The following is a 21871-nucleotide window of genomic DNA, read 5'->3' as shown; positions in this document are numbered from 1 at the left end:
TGACATCGGAATCCAATTCTGACGATTTCATCAGCTCCGAAAGGGTCATTTTAGGCTAGTAGCATGGTCGACATGACTCCCGAGGTTTTCAGTGTGAGTCGGTGCGATTAGGCATTTTAGCCTTTGAATTTTGGCTTAAGTTTGACTTTGGTCAACATTTTGAGTAAACGCGCTCGGATGAGAATTTCGTCAGCGTGGTTAGCTCCGGAATGTCAAGTTTGGTCTAGATTGACCCTTCTTTTGTGTCTGGAGGTTTTCGATATCTTTCCGAGCCTTTTTGTGGGTTTTGACTTAAAAGGGCTTTTGGAAGTGGGACCCACTTTTTATCGAAATGACCTCTGATGGAAATTTCGACTGCGCCGTTGAGTCTGGAATATCGAATTTGGTATGGTTGCATATCTCGTTTGCGTGCACGGGGTTCCGAACGAGATCGGAGCACCCCGTCGGGATTTTAAGTTTTGCAAATGTTGCAGATTTTCTGCAATAAATTGCAGAAAATCAGCCACATTTCTCAAACTTCAAACCCTCATCTCTCTCTCATCTCTCAACTGATTTGGGTGATCCAAAAGGCTAAGTTGTGAGATTTTTCGAGGACAACGTGTTGGTGAGCTCGGATAGTGATTTGGAGTCCCCGTTTGAGGTAATTTTCGAAAAGTACCTGCTGCCAGACCCCTTTTTGTGAGCTTGTTTTTGGGAATTTTTAAGACTTGTTTTCTTAGCCATTTTAGATCCGATTTTGGTGATTTTTGAGGCTATCTTGAGTGGTTTTTCGAGGAGAACATTGTGGTGTTGTTAGATTTTACTGTAGATCGCCCGTTTTTGGTAAAAACGCTGAATTAGCTGTTGTCCCATTTCTATTCTTTTGAGAAAAATTGGGTTTTAGTTGCTTGTTGATATTGTGTTGTTCCCGAGCCCCGAATTGTGTCCCATTATGGGAAATGAGCTGGGGGAACTGGTTAGGACCCACTTTTGGGGTTAATTTCGGAATTTCCTGCGCGGGTCCCACGATTCCCGTTTTGACTCCAAAATTGACCCATCTCCGTTTGTTGTGATTTTGGTGTCTAAACGATTGTATTAACGTTGTGACTCTATTTTTGATAGCGGGGCAGCATTTCGAGGACATTCGGAAAGGAAAAGCTCCGAAGAAGTGATTTTGGAGCGCGTGTGATCGGCTTTAAGGTAGGCTACGATTTTCCCTCTCTTAGATTGAGCTCGAGAATGTGAATGCATGTTGATTAGTTGGGATTTGGGTTGGGTAGTCATTGAATCTTGCATAGGTGTTAAGAAATCATGTTTTCGGCCTATTTCGAGAATTATCGGGTAACTGTGAGCATGCTTTGTGTTATTAACGGACCCTCCTCGCTATGTGGAGTGCTTGCATGCTTAATTATTGTTTAATTGAAGCATGTTGGGCCTTAGTTTAGGTTTGACTAGGGCTTGCCTTAGAAATACATTATTCGGATTCAATAGGCCTTAGTTTTGCCCCGACGTCGCTCGGCCGACTTAGATCCCTATAGACTGGTGTAGCAGACTTGAGTCTGGTAGATTGGGCCTTAGTTAGGCGATACGCTTGCTCCGACTTTAGTTATCCTTATTTTCCCCGATGTTACGGCTTCACGAGTTACGTCGGCGACACTAGTTCTACTTCGCGATTTGAATTTGATTTTTGATTTGGTTCCAAGGACTTACATTGATTGGCTAAGTATGGACGGCGTTCCACGGACATTTATGAGTGTGGATCGATTAGGACTCTTTCAGCAGCTACATTGGCACCTTTATAGAGCATCTGGTTTAAGGTCCGGCCTCTATTGCCCAGATATTTATATAGAGCATCCGGTTTAAGGTCCGGCCTCTATTGCCCAGATATTTATATAGAGCATCAGGTCCGGCCTCTATTGCCCAAATACTTATATAGAACATCCGGTTAGAGTTCCGGCCTCTTATACTTGTTACTTGTGATTGGTTACTTGGGTATTTCTTGTGAGTATTCGGTTCGAGGTCCGGCCTCCGTACTGTCAGATTCTACTAATTAGGGTTGAGGTTCTGGTTTGATGTTCTTCGTTCTTGGGTTCTTTTATGCAATTCTCTTTAGTTATAGTTATTATGTGTACTCGTCGGGCTTATGGGGGTCCGTTTGGGTTTTTATTTAATTTGCGCACGAGTTACCTTCTGGGCTTATGGGGGTCCAGTTAGGTGTAGTTAGCTTATAGATTACTTTAGTTAGTTCTTTAAACACTCGTGTGCATTCCATTGTTACTTAGATTTCCGCTCTTGACCTTCGGTTTGTGTTATTCCTTCTTTTCTTATTGCCTTTACTTTTCAAGTTCAGTCGGCCTATGATGCCTACTGGGTACCGGTTGCTTTGGTACTCATGCTACGCTCTGCATCTATTTCGTGATGCAGGTCCGGGCACTAGTAGCCAGCGTTGATCGAGCTTGGAGCAGTCTAATCCGGAGACGGGAGTGAGCACACGACGTTTTGTACTATTTCAGTCTCCATCTGTATATATAGACTTGTCTTTTACCTTTCGAGACAGTCCAGTCTCTGTTGTCCACTTTTGGGACTTGTACTCATTTTGTTAGTAGTTCTGTACTAGTGACTTCCAGGTTCTGGGAGGGATCTTTATTTGTATATATGTTTTTGGTTTGCTTCCGCCTGTTTATATTGTTATTTGTCTACTCTTGTTTAGTTTCTACCCTCAGACCCATTACTTGTTGTTCCGGGTTACGAGTTGGCTTACCTACTGGTGGGTTATAGTAGGTGTCATCATGACTTGAGAAATCGGGTCGTGACATTATAGGAAAAAGGGTCAAAGTTCTTTATTTTCTATATTTTTATTAGGCAAAAAAATAGTAAGCAATTTTTTTTTATCATTGTATTTATTTTTCTCTTTAAAAAAAAGAAAAGAATAAAATAAAGAAAATTATTAATTAAAAAAAAAAAAGCTAAAAGGATAAAGTAATTAAATTAGTTAGGTATGAGGGGGAAACGAAAAAAAAAAATAGAAATGACACAAAGGAAATAAAACTAAAGCACAAAGTAATAGCTAAGAATTATCAAGGGATAAAGGTCTGAAAAATACCTCAACTTTGGTCGAATTTGCTGTTGTGATACTAAACTTTCATGAAGACCTATTACCTTCCTAGACTATTTAATACCGTATTTTAAACATATATATTTGCCCACGTGAACATAAAAAATAATGTAAAATTATAAATAGTAATGTGTCCACGTGGGCTTATATATACCTTTAAAATACATTATTAAATAATTTAGGGGGTAAAAAATACGGTATTAAATAGTCTAGGGAGGTAATAGGTCCTCATGAAAGTTTAGTATCGCAACAACAAATCCGACCAAAGTTGGGGTCTTTTTCAGACCCTTATCCCAATTATCAACTAAGTATCTAGGTAATTATTTACTATCATATGATAATTGTTGTAATTAATTTAAGTAGGGGCATATCCGGGTAATTATTTTAATTTTATGATTATTAGATATAGTTTTCCCTTTTATATAGTATTAGGTTTAAGTGTAAAAATAATAATTAAGGACTTATAGGAAAAAAGGGGTCAAAGTTCATTAATTACTAACCGCAAAATTGTCCCCAACTCTCAATTTTTAATACTTCGGTCACTCTTTTCTAATTTTAAGATTTTTTTTCACTTTTAATGAAATCTCCCAAGTAATTTAACACTCCATCCGTTCCTATTTATATTTCACCATTTTAGATTTCACGTCCCTTAATAAATTATGTAAGTTTACCATTGTACCCTAATTTAGTATTCTCTTGAAGTTAAATTTTCAATAAATGAATATAAATTAATTCATTTTTCTTAATCAAATTGACCAATGAACATGAATTAATTATTTAGTTTTCTAATATTGGTCAAATTCATACTTTCAATGCTATTAACTCCCAAGGGTAAAATAGAAAGAATAGTGTCAATTATGCATTAATTTTGTGAAATGACAAATATTAACGACAATCTACTTTTAGTGAAGAGGACATATAAATAGAAACAAAAAAAGTATAAGTGTTCCTTAGTATAATCACCCTTTTACAGTTATTCTACCAACATTTTCTTAATGGATGACGTAAGACAATAGATAAGATTAGACTTGTATTTCTTTGGCAGCTTTATTTAAATACTCTGAACTTGTGGAGCGTTCTATGGAAAAATAAAATTCATTCAGCTTTGTAAGGACATTCGATAATCGATACTACGAGTCATGGTTATTGCAGAATCACTTTTATTAGGGAGAAATTGTAAGTTAATTTTGGATCATGGGTCATCCATGTGGACCCAATCCGACCCAATATAGTTTCTAACAAAGAAGATAAGCGTAAAAATACTATTTCAAAAACAGAGAGAACAGTTACAGCTGTATCTCTCACTCCCTTTAAAATAGTCTTCACCCTTAAGAATGGGGGAAAATAATCAGAAATGAAGGTAGAAAGAAAAAATATTCAAACTCTTAATTTCTTTACACCGACATCAAACAACCCAAAAGATACTCAGTTTGTGGTATTGTACTTTATTTTCTTGAGGTTTAGCGTCCGATTCGGAGAAACTCCTCAACAAAGATATCAATTATTGTTGACACCCAATTTTGACCGACCTTTAACCCTTTTTGGAAATGCTATTCTATTAAATACATATTTTTAAAATATATTTCAAGTATAAAATTTTAGTCAATTTTGTCTAAAAATTGTACATTTTAGTATGTATGCTTTACAAAAATTATTGTAAATATTATTGAATTTTTCTCTTAAGTTATTTTTATAATCGATATTTGTACTCGAAATATTTATTTTACTTATTTATTTTAAGGTTCTTAAAACTTAGATGTGCTTAATTTAGGGGAAAATATTTTAATATATGTAGTATTTCATTAATCGAGTAGCGTCTCCTTAAGTTTCCCTTAAATCATTTAAATCATAGCCCTATCTATTCAATTTTATTTCAAATCTAGCCCATTTTCCTATTCAATCTCATTTCAAAACTAGCCTCTTTAAACCAATTACTATTTCAGTTATAGCCTTTGTGAACCCAAAGCTAAAAACCTCATCTTTTAATCTAAACCTTTGATTTCTTTTATTCAATCTCATCCCTTCATCTATTTTGAAATCGAGGGTCCAGATCAAATCTACCCTTTTCCCTATTTTAAACAAAAGACCCCAACCCTAAAACAATTTTCACTCTCTTCTTCCTCCCCAACACATATTAGCCGCCTCTCCTCTCAACTCCACCGGTGATGGCGAGTCTCTGACGAGAACCAGAGGAAAGAGAGGCCGATCTCTTCTCCTCTCCACCTTCTACTCCTATCCTCTCCGCCTTCTCTTCCTCTCTCCTCTTCTCCCTCACTCCGTCTCTTTTTCTCCGACCAGCGGCTGCTCCAAGAAGCCAGGCGAAGCCATCGACTCCACTGGACAGCAGCAGCAACCGACGACTTCTGTTTTCCAGGCGAGGAAACCAGTGAGCCTCCATCGCTGGCAGCACTCCAACCAGCGACCAGCAGAGCCAGCAGCTCCAGTGAAGGTCGCTCCGAGCAGCATGCAACCAGCAGCAACAACAAGCCCCAACTCAGGGAAATGCTGCTCCATCCAGCGAACAAATCGAGCTCCGACGGAGCTTTTGAAAATGTCAAGTGGGTCAAAAGAAGGATCTTTAACAGATCCGTGCGGGTATATTTCTTTCAGATTATTATAGAATCTTAGCAATTTTATTCTTCTTATTTGCAATGCGACCTTGATTTTATGATATGGAAGTTCTATGCATGTTTAGTATATGTAGAAACCATTTAGTTTTAAAATTTGAACTACTAGTGGGTATGCCCAGATGTTATGAACGATAGTTGTGTTTTAATACTCGGTGGAATATAGTCATTTGCTGCTCCTGCTTGTTTAGTTGACTCGTACTACTGATGATTTGATCTAGTCCGAGTATGTCGTGTGGAAAATATATCGTTGTATTTCTAGCATCATCATGGTTGGTTGATCTCTTGACTAAAATTGGTAATATTGGTTGCAAATTTACTGATTGTCTTCCCTTTCTCGGATCAATTCTGCTCTTTGGCAAATTAAGCCGTGACATGGGCTTTCTAAAAAATGTGAGTTACTAGGTTTGATTACGTAGGTAGAGAGTTGATTAAAACCTCTGCTGTGATTATATATATGGTAGTGTATCGAAGCAGCGTGATTGATATTAGGATTGATGCTTTATTTGCTTAAATACAATCATGATAAATATTTTGCTGATTTTACATGTCACTAATTATTCTTTCCTTTTCTGCAAAGCATGACTGCCCATAATTTTGAACTTGGTAAAATTTGTGACTGACTCCTTTTTCCTCAATTAAAAGATTGACAGATTTCTTTCTTGTTTATTTATGTTAATTTAATATTAGGTAAATATTTGATTTAGATAATTATTGCCAACCGGTTGTTGCACTATTGGAAACTCGTAATTTTTTTTCTTTGCCATATTTAGTTGCTCATAATTTGGTAATAATAATTTAATTTAAATCCGACTTTGGCTCTTCTTTGAAATAAGGAAATTGTTATGCTAATTGACTCCTTAAAATATTTATTTTCCTTATATATGCTCCTCCTCTACTATATAAAGAGACCTCTCTTTTCACTCTGACACACGGTTGAACCTCTATACATTCACATATTGCCCTCACATTGCTCATACTAAAAAAAATATATATTGATCCCTACTCTTTAAAAGAATTAAGATTCCGATAAACATTCCAAGTGTTGCTTTAATCGATTTTGCTGTGTTCGGGTCTAATATCGAATCAAATTGGGTCTTCATTGCTGATAAACTTTTTGCACTATTGGTTAGTTCTTCTTCATTAGTTTAAGTTTTGACTTGCATTATTTATTATTAATGTTGTTGGGTGTTCGAAAATAAATAAAAGGAAGCATCCGGATTAGTTTCATTATCCCTTTCTTGTCAATGTGTGATCTTATATGTTCTATGAATCGTTTGAAATTCGTGTGTTTGTTGTGAATGTTTCGTTATGTTTCTATATAGTTACTATTATGCTATGACCTTGTGTTTGGGTATTATTCTGCTTAACAGGTTTTGAACTTAGAGTTCAAGACGTTGAAGAGTCTCCTAAAAGAATTCCAGATGAAGCTATTATATTTAAGTTTATTTTAATGTTGTATATTTTAGTCATTTGTTCTTTTGTTTTGGTCTGTAATATTGTGTATAATTCTAACTCTCTCTGTATAATATAACTTGGGGATCGTCTAAGGGGGGAGGGGTTTACGTTCTACTTGTTTATTTTACCGTAATTTATTTGTGTTAGAAAACATGCCTATAGGATTGAGATCGCTTGATAGTTTGTATTTTAATAACTTCGCTTTAGATCTAACTAAAATAAAATAAATTTACTATTAGCATTAATCACCTATTTAAAACTTGTCTAATTATAGCTTAACATTTATCATGTGTTCAAATGCTTTAATTGCCTATTATAACTCGTTTGTTTGATTTATGTGATCTCCTTCTTAATTATTAATAATAAATAATGTATATATTCTCCTCGTGTTTCACTTACTCAACCCAACACTTGTTATATAATCATTGGGTAAATATAGAAAGATTTGTCATAATTTGTTTTGTATTGGAATATTCTGCTCATTTTTAGAAGTCATGCCTATAGGAGCTATGCATTTTAACCGTTCAATCACCTAGAAATCATGTTCATGGGTACTTTAATCAATTTCCAGCATGTCACGAAATCCTGAAATTTTAAAATAATTTTTAGGATCCTATCAAACTAGACTAATTAATCTGTTTATTGAGACCTTAACGTCCTGATTAACCAAAAGTAATTTCCAGCATGTTTAAATTTTTTTGTACACATACTTTTTGCCACTTAATTAGTTTAATTAATTGTTCAGCATGTTATAATTGACTAAAATAAATCTATGCATAAATTGGATCTGCTTGTTGACTTATTACCTGTTATGAGTTAAAATCAGAATAGTGATTATTTTCTAAGTATAAATTTCACAAAACTAATCTGATAAAATAAGTCTGTCTGAAATAATAATTATGTATTTAATAAAATGTCTGCTGCTTAAAATAAATATTTTGCATTGGTGATCTTTCGCTGCTGCATTTGAGTTATTTTCTACCCACTTTTAAATAAAAAATATTCATGTCTTTATTTATCGTCAAATATTATTGTTCAATTCACCCCCTTTTTGAAATTGGGATTGGACATGATTTTTAAAATTATATAAAAAATGCTATCTCCTAACCTATAGTTAGTGGGAAAGTGAAAGGAATTATGAGGTCTAATTCCTCTTTTTAATTAAGCCGACGCGTCCCTGGGAGTACTACCTCCCCAAGTTTTTTTTTGAAAAGGATTATGTGTATTTATATGTAAATATTTATGTGCTTATGTGTAAACTAAATCTTTTCAATCGTCTTCAAAAAATAAACTACTACTAATTTTATAAGACCGACCTCAAATCAAATTGTTTCTTTGGTGGATGAGCGCGATTAACAATATCGTGGTATCATCCCTATAAAGAAACAAACATTTTTTAAATAAAAAAAAAACTCTATTCATGACTTGCTCAACTTTTAAAATTTTATTCTTTGCACATCTTATTCTTGTTTGGGATTGGTTAATAAATAAAATTGGATTATCTTTTATATATATATATTTGTGCATAATTCTGTCTTCTCGCCTATCTTCTATAATTGTTTTTATGTTAACGTATATTTAATAATATGTCATCCCTTAGTCTTGCATGCTTAGCTAATTAATTAAAATAACTAAAATGCCCTTAATTGCTTAACATCATGTTGTCACCTAGTTGTGCATGCTAAACTAATTAAAGTAATTTAAGTGATCTTAATTGTTTAATATTATGTTATCACCTAGTTGTGCATGCTTAATTGATTAAATAAATAAATAAAGTGATCTTAATTATATAATCTTATGTTATCACTTAGTTTTGCATGCTAATTAAATAAACGAATTGATCCTAATTGTTTAATGTTAATAATCACCTAGTCGTCATGCTAATTAAATAAACCGATAAATGAAGTGACCTTAATTGTTACTTGTAATCCCCACATAAAATTGCATGGGATACGGTTGGGTCCCACATTTGTGGACCTCGAGGGATGCCTAACACCTTTTCCTCGAGGTAACTTGAACCCTTACCTTGATCTCTGGTTCGTTGACCTTAGTTAGATTTAGCTAGGTTAGATTGATGCCCTAACGCGCCTTAATTCGTTAGGTGGCGACTCTTCAATCCTCCAAAGCCCAAAAGAGTTGTTAGGTCATGCATCCAAAATGAAAATCCGTTTTGCGAAAAACGGGGCGCGACAATTATAAGTCTTTCGCTATCGTTAACATGTACACAATCTTGTTCATGTTAAATAAATCTTACATTGGTATTAGAGCAATATTAGTTATTTCATTATTTGCGTAGTAATTCCTTAAAGTATGAAACTGATTATTATTTTTGTGAATTTTTTTATGCAAAAATCAGTGTATAAATTATTGAATCTTTCTACTAATAGATTTCAGCCTATTCTATATTAGATAATAACATGATCACTCAACATAAATCGAATCTCATATTTTATGCCTTCTAGTCTAAAATCAAGAGTACCACATGAACACTTCGAAATCAGCCACGAATTTGAAAAGTTTTTTTGAGTTCTCATTGTAGTTCTTTTAGGAGTAATGAATAAGAAAAGGCATAACGAGATTTGTTCATGTTATTTTTTTTCTATCGTTCCTCTTGAATTCTTTTTCTTGAGTAGAAGTTGTATATCTTGAATGCTAGAGATTTGTGGAGAAAATGAAAGAAAGATGATATTTATTTTATTGAGGAAAAGAATAATTTTTTTAGAGTTTTAGTACTATTATAAGGCATTTTTTTCTCTCTCTCTTCATTGAAAGAGTATAGTATCTATGTCTCTTTTCTAAAAATTTTTGTGTTGTAGAGTACTCTGTTGAGAGAGACAAATACTTTGAGTTAAATAAAGTCTTTTTTGATTTATCATTGTATTCGTTTTGGGTAAAATAATTTATGTGTACTATGACATATATTTTCTTTTGAAAAAAAAGAAAAAAAAAAAGGTAAAAGTCATGTTGGTATCTGGTAGTACTATTTTAAAAGTTGTACTAATTTCACTAAGTTCATGAAAAGTGAAGTTATGTTAGTACTATTTTGGTACTAGTACTTGGATTATTAATAGTAATTCTTACTTTATTATTTGAGGAATATTATTTATGACTATGACATATTTTAAATTTAATTTTTGTGCGGTCAAGAAAAGAAATATTAGTTTTACTTTTGACTTTGATAATTTTTTTCAAAGGGCCATGAGTTACCTTCTTTATTTAATAAAGAATATTGACCAATTGTTTTGACTAAATTGTGATTTTAATTATGTGCATTAATATTGGTCTTGATAAATTCATTTATACCTTATGTTCCTTAAATAAATTCTTCTACAAATGATTGTGACATATGTTATCACACTGAATGGTTTAACCATTCTTATTGTTTCCTTGTTCTTATTTCAGATATTATTGAACATGAGTAAACTCGAATTACTCCAAATAGGAGTTCTCGAAGCCGAGCAAAGGGACAATGTAGAATAGCACATCAACGTAGGACATGTTTCCGAGGGTGAGAGATCATATTAATGTTCCTAGCTGCAACAAAAAATCAGTTAAGTAATCAAAGGATTATTCGAAGGGGGAAAAAGGATTTCAAAGAGTTTAAATCTTTGAAGATGTCCCCTAATATATCAACACGTGATTCATTCACATTACATTTGGCCTACTCAACCTATTATGGTGAATATTTGTTGTCTTGAAGATTTGTGGGAGAATTTTAGTCTTTAAATGACTTGTAACTTGTTATTGCTTATTTGCTTTCCTATATATAAATTATGTAGTTTGTTTTTCTCAATATATGTTATTAGACTTAAAAAGTTATGTTATTAAAGTCTTCAATATATTAGCATACACATTAAGAAATTTTTTTCAAATTTTCGTTAAATATTTAGTTTGTAAATGATGATTGAATGCTTATGTGGTTTTTTTCAAATTTACATCAAATATGAAACCTTTATGAGAACTTATTTGCTTGAATATGTATGTCACATGCATAATTGATTAAAAAATTATTGCCTTATAATATCTCAAAACAGACATGATATCAAAAATTATTATTGTTGACTTAAACAAAGATGAAAACTGAACGGTTACAATTACAATAGTTGGAGTCGTAAAATATGATATGTACTAAAAGAGCAATATGCTCTCGAAGGTATAAATCGTGTTTTGAATTGCCAGAAGCGGATAACACCGCATAGCACAAAAATGATCTTAAAGCTTATAACGCTTGGGAAAAGGCTAATATGACTGCACGTGGAATAATAGTTAGTTCAGTGATTGTTGACCTCAGACATGAAAGTGAGGAATTCCCTATTGCTCATGCTACGTGGGCACATCTGCGATGAATGTATGGAGGTACGTTTGTGACATGCCTCCGACAGTTGACTATAAAAATTCGACACTTACAAGAAACGTCATGATCAAAATATCAAAAAACACCTTAGGGTGATGTCAAACTTGATAGCTCAACTCAAGAGAGTTGGTCATATTATTTTAGATGAGAAACAAGTTGAGGCAGTGATTCAGCCTCTTCCCGATAATTGAGAACATTTGAAGGTTAACTTGACCCATAGTGATAGTATCAAAACCTTTTCTGATGTTGCCCTCCATGTTGAACTTGAAGATGAGTGGCTTGGTGCTATTAAAGCTGCTTCTAATGCCTTTATGGCAGAGTCAAGTGGTACAAAATCTTCAGGCTTTAAGCACAAGATGGATTGGAAAAGACAAAGAGACCGGAGAAGAATCCTCTAAGAAAAAAAAAGTCAGATTCCAAGAAAGGAAAAAGGGTTTTCAAGAAGAGAGACAAGAGCAAAATGAAGTGATATAATTGTCAAGTGCTGGGGAATTTTGCTTGTAAATGTACCGAGCCGAAAAAGATTGCATTTTTAGAGCTAATATGCAAGTGTCATTATAAGACTATCCAGTTTCAACAAAAGCTCAAGCTCACTTTAGCTTCTTTTATAATGCAAGATCATGTTTCCATCAAATGATGACTATCCAGTTTCAACAAAAGCTCAAGCTCACTTTAGCTTCTTTTCTAATGCAAGATCATGTTTCCATAAATGCATTCAAATTCCCTCACATCAAGAACTATTACATGTCCTCACAATGCAAATTAACAAAGAAATACAAAATCAATGCAACTCTCACTCTCACAAAAGGGAAATACATGTAAGTTTCATCTTATAGGTTTGACCATATTTTACAATCATCACATAATATAGTTCATACAATATCTCAAGGGTCATTTACGCTTGTAATGAGGCTGAAGATTAAGGTATGATCAATTTGACTTGGTGACTTCACCTTTTCAAAGTATTGTTGCAATCATCTTCACCTCTTCTCAAGTTCTTTTGATTCTTTTTCATTTGAGAACTCAAACTTTGACTTTTCACTCATTTTATTTTGAATCTCCTTTATTTCACCAGTTCTTTTTTTCATTTCTATTTTCAAAATGTTTTTCATCACAATGACTTTCTTTTTTTTTTTATAAGGAGGGGTTCCTTCTTTTTGTAACAAATTTCAAACTTGAATCTCATTTCATCTTTCCTTGCGCTTCACTTGGCTTTCATTCCTCCTTTCTTTCCACACCCCAAACTTATGCTTTTGGCCTAAATTGGATACTCAAACATAATAATACTTCAAAAAGAATTTTGGGTAAGAAAGTGGGGACAATTTGGCTCAAAAGGTTTTAACTTGGTTTTATCAACAAATGGTTTAGGCTCAAATGGTGCCAAAATGGATGCACACCCTCATAAAATAGTCATAAAAGGATATAAAAAATTGGGTTCCCTCTTAGAATTTTTTCCTATGATCACGCCTTACATTTAACAAGGTTTATACAATTAGATTAACTAGGCAAATTATAGGATTTCACACACATTCTTTCAAGTAAGACCTCACAACAAATAGAACTTTAAAATATAATATTTAGCATAACCTAAATATATCAAAAGCACATGTGCGATGTTCATTGCAAGGCTCACATCACAACACAACTAGTCAACAAAAGATTCAAAAAGATCATTCAAAAGTGTAGCCACATCGATTTCATTCTTGCGCTACCAACACTATACATTATGCTCACTATGAATACCATTTAATATGTCGATATTGAACACAATTGATCCTCAAATTATTATCAATGAAAACTCAAGCATTTCACGATTTTCAAAACTCATGGACTAGTTACAAAATTGAGAGAAAACAAAAGAGGCAACAAGAGATACACTAAACCAAATGAAAAACTCTAATATAATCAAAAGTAAACTACTAAAATCATCCAAAACTGAAACATAACAAAATACAAGGTAAAAAGAGAATATTGTCTCAAAGGCCCCACCAGCCAAAAGAAATGTGTAGTGTCCTCAATGTAAAAATAATAAGAACGAGAGAATGAGTAAAAAGGGTCCTTATCTCCTCCTCATATTTCTCCTCGGCTAAATAATCATTGTCCCTATCACCATCAATAGAAACATCATCAACACTCGCAGGTAACTCAGGTTGCACACTAGAAGTAGGCTCACTATTGGGCATCATTGGTGGCATAGAGGCTGGTGCATCTTGTAGGGGAGCATCGCTTCATATCATAGAAATATATGTAGACTGAAACTGGCTTACATCCACTTACAAGGTAGAAAGCTCACCTCTCATGGTGTCAGCACATCGAAACTACGCTCGGCCATCTCTCAGGCCTCTAATCTCGTAGTGAGGTTGTCCAACCTCACACTACGGGCCTCAATCAACCCCTTACTCCTAGTCTCCTTGTCCCTCAATGGGGTCAATGCCCTCTGAATCGCCCTATCAATCAGTTTCAACATGTCTTTCTCAATCCTAGCTGCTCTGACATTCGCAGACTGGGAAAGAATGCCTTTTTTGGTAAATTAAGTCCTGGATCAAGGGGGCGGGTAGTAGGAGTGGGGGTAGGAACAACAACAATAGTAGGACAAGCAGTAGTAGCTGTAAGAAGTGTAGAAGATGAAGGCACAACATGGGAGGATGATATACCTATTTGCTCCACAAAAGGAGCAGGTATGTTAGCCTCAGAAGTTGGTATAGTTGGTCCACTATGGGCATAGTGTCTGGTGGCGGCGGCTTCCTCCGAGCCACATCATCCCATAAATATTCAGCCTCAATCCTCCTGATGTCACTCGAAGAGACTGGTGTGATCCGCACATCAGACTTCCCTGAAAGAGAACTCCTGCTCTCTTACAAACTTGGGTAATGAGAATTGGAAAAGAAAGGGAGGTCTGCTCTTGCTTGGCCTTTAGAAACATTTCCTCGACAATAATGGTACAGACATTGATTTTCTCTTTGTCGATGATACTTTCCACTAGCACTGTCGAAGAATCGATTCATTCTAGGATGACATGATGTTGTTGAATATAAACCCAAACCAATAACAGGCCACAATGTTTAAGTCTTTCTTATCAATTCTCACACCGTCAGCCATCCGTGGGGGAGAAGCATCACATATCAATGGGTTCAACCACCGCTTTAAAGCGTCTAACTCCCCAGCAATGCGTCATGTTTTTAAACCTCATATGTACCCTTTAAAATCAATTAAAAGAGACAACAGTCATCGTCAATAAAAATACTCAACTAAGAGTTGGGGTCAAATCCCTTAGAGAATGGTATATAGTAGAGAATTCTATCAAGAAATTTGGATTGTAAAATTATTCATTTGTAGTAGTAAAAACAAGTTGGTGGATGATTCCACCAATTTAATAAAAGGATTTGGTTATCAATTGTCACAATTAAACTAAAATTTCGGAGAATTCAAGAGTTAGCAAGTAATCTAGTGGTGCGGGGATTGGAAATCAATGTCGGATAGGGAAAATTATGATGATCTATAGTGGTGAACATTCATGAATATGCTAGTTCATCTTCAATTACGCTAATCTTCTTCCGATCTCATAGCATCTTTGCATATAATCTCCTTTCGATCTCATCTATATATCAATCTTAACAATCTGGTACCTTACTCTACTCTCTATTTAGATGCATAAGTAGGACAAATAGATCTGACCCATAACCTTTATTCTCAAGCAAGTTACAGAAATCCAACCTAAATTGGTAGTATTAGACTAATTATCCACTCCAATCAATCTCTTTTGAGCATTTACAGGAGATCGAAATTAGGAATCAAGTTTACAACCTTAATCCATAAGTTAACCACATGATAATTAGACCAAACTCATGTATGAATAGCAGAAAAATAGAGTATAACACAATACCCACTACATTAAATCAATACACAATCCCATAATTGCACCCCTATATCTTAGGGTTTTAGGCACCCATCACAAAAAGCAAAGAAGCTACACCTTTCATGAAAGAAGCCACGGGTAACATGAAATTAAGCAATTACAAGCAAACTCACTTTGAATTCAACTTTAATTTGTCAATTTCAAAAACAAAGTAAAAAACCCCTAAAAACTAGAGTGTTCTTCACAAGGTAAAGTTGTTTCTCTCGAGACTAAAAAAACATTGTCTAAGAACTCTCCCAAAAAATTCTCTTTATTTCTTATTATTTGAGCTATTTATAATTTCCCAAAATTTGGCCCAAAAACTCAGCAAGCTACCCTTTGGGTGATGTTTGTAAGGCTCATCGAGTTCATTCGGTGAATCAGTGCTCATGCTTCAGCTCGCCTTTTCTGTCGCAACCCAAGGGTACCCCCTAGATGTAACAAGGCACATAGACCCCGAAAGGTCTGATGTAAGACACTTAGCATATCATAACATAAGCATAGAACAATAAAGAGTAAGACGCATTTCAAGTCTAAAATTTTCATAAAGGAAAGTAGAAGTCTAGACTTATCTCAATTAGCCATCTATTACAATACTTCAAATGAAATAGTGTCACAACCCTTTTACAACAAAATATGAAAGCAAATACAAGAAAAGAACTACAAAGATATCATCCGTCCTCAAACCATGAGGACTCACTAACAAGCAAGTAGAATAGTCGAATCCAAGCTTTTAGCCAAAAGAAGATCACCTCAAGAACTGGACCCTACACTTGTGGAAAATGTATGAAAATATGGGTTAGTACAAAAGTGCACTAAGTATGATAGCTATGCATAAAATCATGAAAACATGCTAAAAGGACATTTTAGTTGAAAGACATGCACTTTACCAAATTTATGTCACAACCCGAGCCTATACCCCGGAAGTGACACGACGTACAAGACTCCGAAAAGTCTCATACAAGCCTCATAGCATTCATAACATTCGATATAAGGAAAATGGTACGGAAATAAAACTTTCTTTAAAACCATACAATTAAAATACTCATTTAAAACATTCAAAAATAGCGGAAGTCTATTGTCTCACATGGACATCTAAAACAACGTCTTGAAAACTAAAGTAGGGACATGGCCCTTTACAATCAAAAGACTAACAAATGTCTATTACATGAAAGAAAAGAAACATCTAAACACTTGTCCTCGATCTATGAGGACATACCACTTAGACTTGGAGGAATCTCAATCCAAGCCCTTGAACTAGAGAGTATCAAATTGAGTGCCAATCCCTACACTTCATAAAGGTAAAGAAAATATGTGTTAGCACAATTAAGTACTAAGTATGATTGCCATGCAAAAACCATGCTTAAAACATACATTTTTTTTAAAGTCATTATACATGCCATTTTGAGAAAACTTCATGAACATAAGCATAAGAGGCATAATATACACACATAACCAACATACAAACCATTTATCCACATTAGGACCTAATAAACATACAAACCATTACCTTCACATTAAGCCTTCACCTCAAGTAACCCTCAAGCTAAACTTTGTGCAATATATAGATAGCGTCCCATACCACCATCCACACTAAAGTACCACCTTAAGGTGACCGAAAGTGAACTTACCATTCAACCTTTCCACCTTTACACAATACTCATACATAAGAGGCATAAACCTTTCATAAGTCATATCAACACATAAGGACCATCATCTCGGCCAACCCTAAGTCATACTTGTGCAATGTGTAAGTAGCACCCCATAGTACTACTCAAACTAAGTACTCCTTTGGAGTCACCCTAGACAAGGCACATTCATACTCAATAAGTCATGACAAGGAAGTAACTCATAATACAATCCAAGTAAAGCATACATCATTTCATTAAGTATATAAGTCAACATTCTTCATTAGCTTCATTAAGAATACCTTCATTCATTAGACATTAAACCAACACTCTCATAAGCATCATCATAAGAGCACATTCATTACACTTAACATTATAAAGGAACACACCACAAGCCCTCTCAAATCCTACATGTGCAATGCATGGATGGCATCCCATACTACCACCCACACTAAGTAGGCATTCTTGAGAAGCCATAGTTCATTAACATTCTTTGTGGGGGTAAGACTTAATCGACATAGACCATATGAGCAATTCATGGAATCCCGATGTCACTCTCACCGGATAAGGGATTCCTACTTGCCTAAGGTAGGACCATTATTTTTAGCTTAGGTGGATCCACTAGCTAGACCTATGTGGGCACATAGTTTAAGGGATAAGGAGATTGCTACTAGATACCCCGCCTCAACTCACGAATGAGAAAACATCTCAAGAGATTGCTACTAGATACCCCGCCTCAACTCACAGATGAGCACCTATCTCAAGCCATATCCTCTCGGTGCTTAGCATTATTCCCCACAAAATACTTGACATTCATTACATTAGTTCATTATTATGGGATAAGGGATTGTTACTAGATACTTTGCCTCAACTCATGGATGAGTATCCATCCCAAACCTAACATTCATTCATTGGAAAGCTCATAGATTCAAAGATGAGAATAGCCTTTCACCGAAGAATCCCCATATTGTGAGAAAGTCCTTTCACAACATGTCATTATCATTCATTAGAGTACAATTGATAATAGTCTTTCAATCAACCCATCATCATTAACATGATCATAGAAACTACATTCATTAGTCATTCATGAGTGTGTGTATGTCAGAATAACCTTTCACATATAACCTCATCATTCATAGGTGTTAATAGAGAAATAAAATTCAATCATTACACAATTAACTTCTAAACATGATCATAATACATTCATTTAGATCACACACATATACTTCACATCATAATCATACATCGATCTTTCACGAACTTGCCTTCCAAGACTATGAACCAACATCAACCCATAAATCTAAGATACTACAATAGATAATGAAATTGACATGGTTCAATAAATAATTCAATATAAACATAGACAATTCAACATACTTCCATAATCAATCAATTCCCATGCACAATTCACCACTTAAGAATTTGGGGGATAACATGGGTTCAAGGAATAAATCATATTAATTCATGTTTAAATCCACAATTCATTCATAATTCAATGCAATAAAGCCTTTGGAAAATGTTTGGAATTGAACCCATGCCAAGATTGAAAACTAGGGTTTTAGGGGAAACATTGGAGACTTAAAATCAACTTTGAAATTGGCTCCTTGAAAGAAAATAAGTCAAGGATGAAGACCACCATACCTTTTATGGAAGAACTCCACAAAAATCCCTTGAAAAAGATGAAGACTTGACCTTGAGAGCTTGAATCCTTCACCTCCAATGGAGGTTTCTAGAGAGAACTTTTGAGAAGAGAAGTGGGTTCTAATTTGTGATTTGAAATAATGAAGTCTAAAATAGAGTTTAATACTTAAAAAACCCTTAAAATACATTAATAACTCATTAATAACCATCCCCCAACTTAACTAAACTTAAAATGAATTTACCATATTGCCCCCACATGGGCCGAACCCGTTGCAGAAAACAGTGGTCATCCACGAAACCCCACCCACGGACTGTGGGTGGGTCCATGGGCCGTGGTTCGTGGCTACAGCTTGAACTTGGGGGCCTTGACCAATGGAGGCCATCCACGGGGCGTGGATGGACCTACGGGGCGTAGGTCCCTTTCGTAGGTTACACCATTTTTGACATTTTGCTCTTTTGGGGCAGCCTTGGGGTTAGGCTTTAGGGTCCTCCTCAAGGACCCTAGAGTGGTCCTTGGGGAGTTTTTCCTTGACGTTTAACCCCTAAACCACTCAAACTAAGCTCGGGACAATATTTTACACCCTCAAACCTCACATCAACTCAAACACACACACGTTAGGCTCTAGTTTCACCTATTCATTTTACGGGTCGTTACAGTTTAAGATTCATTATGAAGATTAGTGTAAAAGCATAAGTCATAAGCATATTCAACAGATAGGTCATTATAGCATGATGGAAATATACCATAAGTACCCTCAAAGTCTACTTGTGCAATGTATGAGTAAGATCCCATAATTCGACACATACTAAGTAAAGCTTCTTGAGTAGCCATAGTTCATAGTTCATATTCTTGTTCATACTATCATAGTGGGGAATAAGACTTAACCGACATAGACTATGTGAGCTTACCATGGAATTCGGTGTCTACCCCACACCAAAAAGGGGTTGTCCTACCTGCCTAAGGTAGAATGATACTCTTAGCTTAGGTGGATATACTAACTAAATACCTATGAGGGCACATAGTTATGGGATAAGGATGTTTCTAATAGAAACCCGAACTCAACTATGGTAGAAGGTTTCCATCTCATGAGATATATACTTTGGGAACCCAGACTCAACTATGGTAAAAGGAACCCACTTGGAAAGTCGGACTCAACTAGGGTATAAGCTTTCATCTCATGTTTATATCTACTCGGTGCTAAACATTAATTCCCATAGATTACATATTAAGTCTTGACTTAAGTTCATATTCATGGAAGAATGTCTTGACACTCAATCCAACATAATTCATATTATAGCTCATAGATTCAATGGGTGAGAATAGCCTTTCAACCTTATAATCATCATATTCTGAGAAAACCTTTCACATCATTCATAATCATACAAAAGTGTGTACATGAGGATAACCTTCCAACAACACAACAACTAGATCATAATCATATTCACTTTACTCTCAAAGTGTTCTTAAAACATATACATAAATCTCATAATCATGCATAATTCACATACTTTACCCTTCAAGGACCATAGACCATATTCCATCAACACATCTAGAATTACTACATTAGACATGGATGATAACATAATTCAAGTAGTTAAATTACTACATGCATAATTCTATCATATTCTACTTGCATGAATCAATACTCACACTTTGAGATCCAAATTGGGGAAATAGGGGAATTCATGGATTCTTGGTGAATTCAACATAAAAACATATAATATCATCAATATATCCATAATAAAACATAATCCAATCATTAAAAATGAATTTGGAAGAAATTTATGAGATTGAAGTCAAATCCTAAATTTTGGGATTTCTAGCTTTGAAATTGGAGGTTTTGAAGGGGCACCATGGATGAAGAGATACCATACCTTGGTGAATAAATCCAATGAATTTGAGTGGAAAAGCTTGTTCCTTCAACCTTAGCTTCACCTTCATTCTTCTTCTTCCTTTGGAGTTCTAGAGAGAGTTTTTGGGGAAAAGTTGGTTTTGATTTGGGATTTAGAAATTATGATTTGGATGAGTTAGTTTAGGGGTCTAAAATACTCATATAGGTGTCTAAAAATAGGCTAAAGCGACATCACTTAATATTAATTAAAAATAGAAAATCCCAAAGTACCCCTCAACTACTCACCATAACCGTTCACACGTGACCGCCCACAGCCACACGACCACGGTCCGTGGATGGACCCACATGGCGTGCTGGTGAACCATGGGTGAGTTACTGGAGCTCACCTCAGGGGACCCACGACCCCCACCCACGGGGCGTGGACCTCCCTACGGGGCATGAGTCCATTTCTTGGGTCACTGCCTTTTTGGGCAGTTTTGCTAGGGTCTCCCTCAAGGACCCTTAGTTGGTCCTTAAGGGTTGGTACCTTGACGTTCTAACATGAAAACGTTTATTTTAAGTACGGGGAGTGATTCACGACTCTAACCCTCACGTCAAGCTCTAGTTTAACCTACTATTTTTCCAGAGTGTTACATTATCTCCCCCTTGGGAACATTCATCCTCGAATGATGATCTAGACACCTTGCGGAAGTAAAGACTCAATACTAGCAGCCCAACATACATGAAACATCAAGATAATGCACAATTCAATGGAGAAAACTTCAACTCCATCTCAAACATAATCAATGCAATACAAGGAAGTAGGAACGACATCTAACAACCCATTATGCATGAAACTCAATATTTTTCAGAGTCATAGGAGGAACTATCTTCTCTAACTAAAAGCATGCTCAACACACTATCATGGAGCCAATATCAATTACTCTCAAAAGCTTACTAAAGCATGTTCATCCACTCATCTCATGAAGTCAAATATGCATTTCATACTAAAAGCACAACAACATAAGGAACACATCAATCATGAAAACTCATTTTCTTACTAAACATGAATTTCATCAAGAACATGAATAACATAAGGAAATCATGGAAAACATATATAACACACATGACTCCCAAAACTAGAAAACTTAAGAGGAACTATTTACCTCAAGCTTGAATAGGAGTAGAAGGAAAGAGATGAGGATATCGGGACTTCATATCGGCCTCGGCCTCTCAAGTAGCACTCTCAACAAGATGATTTCTCCATAAAACTTTCACGGAAGCTATTTCCTTTTTTCTCAACCTTTTAACTTGTTGGTCTAGGATCTCTACCTGAACTTCA

General features: G+C 35.2%; 1 long non-coding RNA gene across 1 annotated transcript; it reads left to right on the top strand.

Annotated features, from left to right (window-relative positions):
• Window positions 1-527: 527 nt before the first annotated feature.
• Window positions 528-2650, top strand: LOC125871256 (uncharacterized). Its single transcript, XR_007446989.1, has 3 exons — window positions 528-640; window positions 1102-1179; window positions 2404-2650. It is a non-coding gene; the product is annotated as an uncharacterized LOC125871256 (long non-coding RNA).
• The last annotated feature ends 19221 nt before the right edge of the window (window positions 2651-21871 follow it).

This window comes from Solanum stenotomum, chromosome 7 (genome assembly GCF_019186545.1).
Source record: "Solanum stenotomum isolate F172 chromosome 7, ASM1918654v1, whole genome shotgun sequence".
Classification (NCBI taxonomy): Eukaryota; Viridiplantae; Streptophyta; class Magnoliopsida; order Solanales; family Solanaceae; genus Solanum; species Solanum stenotomum.
Note: the sequence above shows the minus strand (reverse complement) of the source record. Positions and strands in the feature narration are given on the sequence as shown.